Raw genomic sequence first — 6,865 nt, 5'->3', positions numbered from 1 at the left:
GAGGGAGGAGGAGGAGGAGGAGGAGACTACGCAGGGGGGCAGAGAGCATGACAGGTCACACACACACACACATAAAAAAACACAGCCAGGAGGGAGGAGGAGGAGACTACGCAGGGGGGCAGAGAGCATGACAGGTCACACACACACACACATAAAGAACATACTAAAACACAGCATCGTATATAGAAAACATTCCTTAGACAGGCAAGAGATGCACTAAAAGAGAAAAGCCGCACAGCAATCAAACTCTAAATGCAAATGAGCAGCCAGTATTTCACCAGTGACCGTCTGTATTACTGATGAAAAGGTCACCGCTTTCCAGGCCGTTTGATTTGAGATGAATTTTACAGCAGTGCAACCTGGAGATGACAAGCTGATTTCTCCTGAACGCCTCTGATATCACGAGTCTAGTGTGGTACAGTTACAGAGACGTGCAAGTCTGCCATATTCATTACTACCTAAAGCATTTATAAAAACACGGAAAACTATTTTTACCAACAGTTCCAATATGCATTACCAGTCAAAAGTTTGTAATAATTACATTTTAATGTTTTTGAAAGAAGTCTCTTATATAATCACCAATGCTGCATTTATTTGACCAAAAATACTGTAAAATTATGAAAAACTATTCAAATTTAAAATAACCATTTTCTATTTGAATATATGTTAAAATGTAATTTATTGCTGTGATCAAATCTGAATTTTCAGCATCATTACTCCAGTCTTCAGTGTCACATGATCTTCAGAAATCATTCAAAAAAATCCTAATTAATCCAACTTTTGACGATAGTATATATGGTCACAAATACTCAAAAAAAGCACAAATTAAGTTGATGTTTCGACCTTTTGACCAATGAAATTCCATGACATTTCCAGTCATTCAGGCATTCATATTAAATAAAATATTTTTTAACATAATCATATTGAGTTTGCTTTTCCAAAACAGTTTCTAGTTGCTAGAATATTTTTATGAGCCAAGTATAAGTACAAAAACAGGTCTGAAAATAGCAGTTTTAAAATTCCAATATTTTGCATGATCACAGAAACCCTGTTCAAAACATGTGAAAAACAAAAACAACAGTATTTTAGGCAAATAACTGAACATTGAATTAAACTTTATTTCATTTTGTGTAAGAGTGAGAAAAACACAATCTCAATATACAAAAAGATACATCACAGAATATGATTTCTTTGACTTTTTTTACCCGTTCTGATAAGGCACATCTATTCATCTGTAAACAACAGACAACAGGCATCACACGCAAAGAAACTGAATAATAAAATCTAAATAATTCATAGTGGTTGTAAAATGGCACAGATGTAGTGAGATTCTCACATTTCACGTCTAAAAAGTGTCTTGGCATTTGGTATTAGAGGGTTAAAACAGAGGAGAACAGTTTTGGCTTTATGATGACATTGTGATTTTTCAAGTTTGTGACTATTAACACTGTGTGAAGTTTTGCCAATATACCAAATTGATATTTATATTTATTTTTTTGTGCATATTACCGCATGGGGGAAAAAAAAGCCAGAAACCTGCTTCTTCCTCTGTTGACATACTTACTGACACCTAGTGGTTATAACTGCTCTTTACGTTGGGTGGATAATATTAACCCCTCAGATAACCGAAACAATATTTATAAGTGATCATTTTTATTCAATGTTTAAAATGTATTTTTTAACAGCTGTACGACTCTAAAACAGATTTATACTCATCATGCATTGGCTCTTCCTTAAACAGAGACATTTTCACATGCCTGTATGGAATATTGACTTCAAACACCATGTTAAATATGAATCCTGGATTCTGGTAAACAGATGCAAACAATAGATAAAACACCACATCATTTGTAGAAATGTTTCCTTTCACAAAAGCTTGATAAACTGATTCATAACAATCAACATGTTGTCAAGATTATGGCAAATATTTGAAAGAGAAAACACAACAGAGAGACTAAACACAAGAACCTCCGTTTCAGATTGTTTGGCAAATGAAAGGTCAAATTATGATCCTAAAACTGAAATTCCTAACTACATATTTGAATAGTAGATAGTTGTATTAGATATATGCATATACTGCACGTTATTTCATATACTGATTTAAATGCATGTCTTACGATATCTTGATATATATATATATTTCCAACAATTGAAAGCACATAAGAGCAGAAAATGACACCTTTAAAGGGACAGTACACCCAAAAATGAAAAATCTGTTATCGTTTACTCACACTCATGTTGTTGGAGTTTCTTTCTTCTGCTGAGCACAAAAGAAGATATTCTAAATAATGTTGGCAACGGTAGCCATCGACTTCCATAGTATTATTTCCCCCTACTATGGAAGTCAATGGCTACCGTCAACTATTTATTTGCCAAGATATCTTCAACAGAAGAACGAAACAACTTGAGGGTGAGTAAATGATTTTCATTTTTGACTGAACTATCCCTTTAAGTTGAAAAAAGTGCTTGTAAACAAGTAAATCTGCTTCCCAGAAACATTCCCAAAGGACTACATAAAGAGAAAGAGCATGTAAATATACAGTAAGTTTAATACTCTGTGATTTTCCACAGACACAGGACGTGCTGTAAACCCTCTACAGTCACCGTGACGTGCTCAGATGTTGGTCAGGACGTCGCTGGTCGTGAGGCTCACCGAGACCAGACCCGGGAGGTCGCTGTTCTGCCGGTTTCCTTTGTCGCGCAGGCGAAGTGTGTGAAGATGCTGCAGGTCGGACAGGTCGCCGCTTAAGGTCGCCTGACCCATGAACGAGTCCTTCAGAATGTTCTGGTTGTAGATCTGATTGACAAAGAGGTGAGAGAAGGAGGCCGATTACAGGAGGAAACACGACCGAATCCATTCCTAACGATTGCTAAAAGACCGGCACCTGAACGCGGATCGGCTCTTTCGGCTTCTTCCTGTAGAAAACCGCCTTCACGTCAAAGTCTGGGTTCTGTGTGTTTTTGTGCACCAGCGAACGAACCTTCTGTCCCTCACAGCTGATGACGACGTACGGGTCCGACGCTGAAATGTCATTCAAAAACAGCAAAACTGACTTCAGGGTCAATTGACTCAAAAACACAAGCTCTGAATGCACTTCTCTTCAATTTCAAATCAAAGCTGACAGTCTTTTTAAAAATAATAATAATAGGATTACATTTTTGTCTGTTTTTGTTGTCATGTCTTGACAAGCAAATCAGGAAACAGGAAATTACATCACAGAGTCTTATGTAGAGTCTTATGACTGCATGTCAGGAAGTTATTTAAAATATCAAATAATTTACTCTTTTTTGCTGCATCAAGTAAAACAGTGAATTGAAATCATAAAAAAAAATAACAAATATTATAAAGTTTGTTATTACAACAATATGCAATATAATTTGGATTCAGTGGACTTTTTTTTTAAAGAAATAAATTAATACTATTATTCAGCAAAGATGCATTAAATTGATCAAAAGTGACAGTAAAGACATTTATAATGTTACTAAAGACTTCAATTTTAAATGCTGTTCTTTTGAAGTTATTCACCAAAGAAACCTGAAATTTTTTTTAATGGTTTCTATTTCTAATAATAAAAATAATAATCAGAAATGTGTCTTGAGCAGCAAATCAGCATATTAGAAATGACATTTTCATATTTATTAACATAGAAAAGAATCATTTAAAATGATAATAATATTTCTGAATATTACTGTTTTTTTTCTGTAGTTATGATCAAATAAATGCAACCTTGGTGAGCAGAAGAGACTTCTTTCAAAAACATTTTAAAAAAAATTCTCAAATCTTACCGACCCCAATCTTCTGTATGGTAGAGTACACTCAAATTATTTAAGTTGTCATAAAATTAATTTATTATTTTACTTGGTGATTATAACACTTTTTAGAATAATTAAACAATGGTTTTAAATGCAAAAATGCTTCAATACAGAAATGTTTGAAAAATGCTCAAATTCTAAAAATGTCAAGTGCTACAACAAATATGAATAATAATAAAAAAGATTACACTCCTAAAGATTTGGCACATGCATTTTGAACTAGATTTATTTTATTTCCATTTCATGATGTCAGATGTCTAGAACCGGCTTTCTGACAAGATGCGCATTAAATATCGCATGCGATTTATCGTGCAGCCCTAATACAGATGTTGAGCATCGGAGCATAAACTCACTTCATTTTGTTTAATTTCTTAGAAAACAAGACATTATATCTTTTATACCTTTTGCATCTCCAGTTTATCATGATTTAAGAATGCTTAGATATTTGTATTGGAAAACAAAATTACTGAGGAAGATATTCAGTTTTGCAGTGCACATTTAATGCCACGACTTGATGAATTTAAGACATTCTGCTAAAGGCCTTAATTTGTGGAAGGGCGAATTAAGACTTTTAAGGCCTTTTTACGACCCGCAGAAATCCTGTTTTTTATTAAGGGGAAACCAGTTATTTTTGAATTTTTCTGAGCCAGGAATATTTGATCAGAATATTTATTTGTTGAACAGATTTTCTGATTGTCCCTCACAATTTCCTACTCCTGATTTCAAGGTCAGAATTATGACTAGTGTCAGAAGAAAATGCTAAATTCTGTAAAAAAAATTATTTTGTAAAGTTCTTTGATATTAAATGTATTTGAGTATTTGAACATATTTTCCCACTCCTTTGCAGATTGTGAGTTAAATTATACATTTTTAATACGTCCTTTTGTCATTAAAACCAAAGGTTTTGACATTTGAATGCTTTTGTTATTTTGATAAGTGCAGTAAAACTGATACATATATACATATATAATTTGAATGATCTTCATTATTATTTTGAGAAAAAACTCACAATGGAAAGTTTTTATTGATATTTTTGAACTCCGCATCATCAGAATAGGTAATATTAGGCCTCTTTTGCAAATCAGCAGAATGTTTTTTCAAGATTCATTTGTGTGCATAATATACATACGTTTTGGATATAAAAGCCGATGGCGATGTTGTCTCCTTTCCCATCTTTGGATTGAGCTCTCTTGTCCTGCTGCTGCAGGCAGATCAGAACCTCATCCTCAGCCTTCGTCACGTCGAACACATACTGAAAAACACAGAGCCACTCTTCAGTACCCGTCTACACAATAAACACACACTTGTGAACGAGCGCTGCGCACCTGTGGGTTCTGGAGGAACGTGGCTTTGTGGTTGATGCAGCCTCCTGATCGGTTCGTTAAAGGGTCGTCATGGCGACACCAGGAGCCCCGCATCACTGCCTCCTCCCAGATCTTGTGGATGCTCAGGTACGACGTGTTTATATATATATAGAGATAGATAGATAGATACACGTTTTGAAAAGTATAGTCCCAAAACATGCATGTTCAAACATGACTAGTGTCATAAAAACACTAACTTATGTGTGAAAACTTACATGCCATATTACTCCTGTCATGCATGTAAACCAGGCAAACCCAATAATTTCATGATAATTGCGAAGATGCCAGAAAGGGAGGATGATGTATTTTTGCAATGAAGAATTAATGTAACTGCTTTAACAAAAAGCTTCACACATTGCTTTTAAACCAATTCTAATGAAACATTATTTTCGATGGTAATCAAAAAAACATTATTTGAGATGTTAACAGATATATACAGGGAGCACACTGATGAAAACAATGACAGTACTCATTACGTTTATTAAGGAGAAACTGGATAGTTTTGCATTTTACGGAGTCAGAAACATTTGTATTTGATCAGAATATTCCTTTGTTGAATATTAATCTCAGATATGAATCTCACCAGAACTCGCCATCATCCTCCACGGTCACACCAATCTTCTCTCGCTCGCTCTTACTGACTCTCTTCCACTCCTCTGAGCTACAGATGGACAGAGACAGACCGAAATTGATTAAGAAAAAACATTATAGTGCTTCAATTCAATTCAATTCCCTGTAAAACAAACAAACAAACACACACACATACATACACATACATATATATATATATATATATATATAAATGCTTTTGTTATTTTGATAAGTGCAGTAAAACTGATACATATATACATATATAATTTGAATGATCTTCATTATTATTTTGAGAAAAAACTCACAATGGAAAGTTTTTATTGATATTTTTGAACTCCGCATCATCAGAATAGGTAATATTAGGCCTCTTTTGCAAATCAGCAGAATGTTTTTTCAAGATTCATTTGTGTGCATAATATACATACGTTTTGGATATAAAAGCCGATGGCGATGTTGTCTCCTTTCCCATCTTTGGATTGAGCTCTCTTGTCCTGCTGCTGCAGGCAGATCAGAACCTCATCCTCAGCCTTCGTCACGTCGAACACATACTGAAAAACACAGAGCCACTCTTCAGTACCCGTCTACACAATAAACACACACTTGTGAACGAGCGCTGCGCACCTGTGGGTTCTGGAGGAACGTGGCTTTGTGGTTGATGCAGCCTCCTGATCGGTTCGTTAAAGGGTCGTCATGGCGACACCAGGAGCCCCGCATCACTGCCTCCTCCCAGATCTTGTGGATGCTCAGGTACGACGTGTTAATCAAGCGGCACAGAATCAGGTCTGTGAAATACTTACAGAAATCCTCAAAATCCATCCTGGGAGAGGAAAGGCAATGGACAGACAGAAAAGAACAACCATCAATAAGAAGATAATGAGAAGACTGAACAGTTTTACGAGGAGTTTCAGTTTGAGTTCATGAGTTGATTCTGAACTAAAGTCCTAAATCAGCAGCTGCATACTTTTCATGCACATAATTCAGCTTTAAGTAAAAGTATAAGTAAGTTTAAGTAACTTAACAGCACAGTGCAGCGCCTGTTGATAACCACTGAAAATTTCAACTTGTCACTTATTTTAGAGGAAAAAAATAAAATTATA

The 6,865-nt window shown here is 35.1% G+C and overlaps 1 pseudogene; it reads right to left on the bottom strand.

Annotated features, from left to right (window-relative positions):
* Positions 1-2,313: 2,313 nt before the first annotated feature.
* The window catches only part of LOC107735888 (calpain-5-like), a 21,463-nt pseudogene continuing 16,911 nt past the window's right edge, over positions 2,314-6,865 (bottom strand).

The sequence above is a fragment of the Sinocyclocheilus rhinocerous genome, unplaced genomic scaffold (assembly GCF_001515625.1).
Source record: "Sinocyclocheilus rhinocerous isolate Xijiao unplaced genomic scaffold, SAMN03320098_v1.1 scaffold942, whole genome shotgun sequence".
NCBI lineage: Eukaryota > Metazoa > Chordata > Actinopteri > Cypriniformes > Cyprinidae > Sinocyclocheilus > Sinocyclocheilus rhinocerous.
Note: the sequence above shows the minus strand (reverse complement) of the source record. Positions and strands in the feature narration are given on the sequence as shown.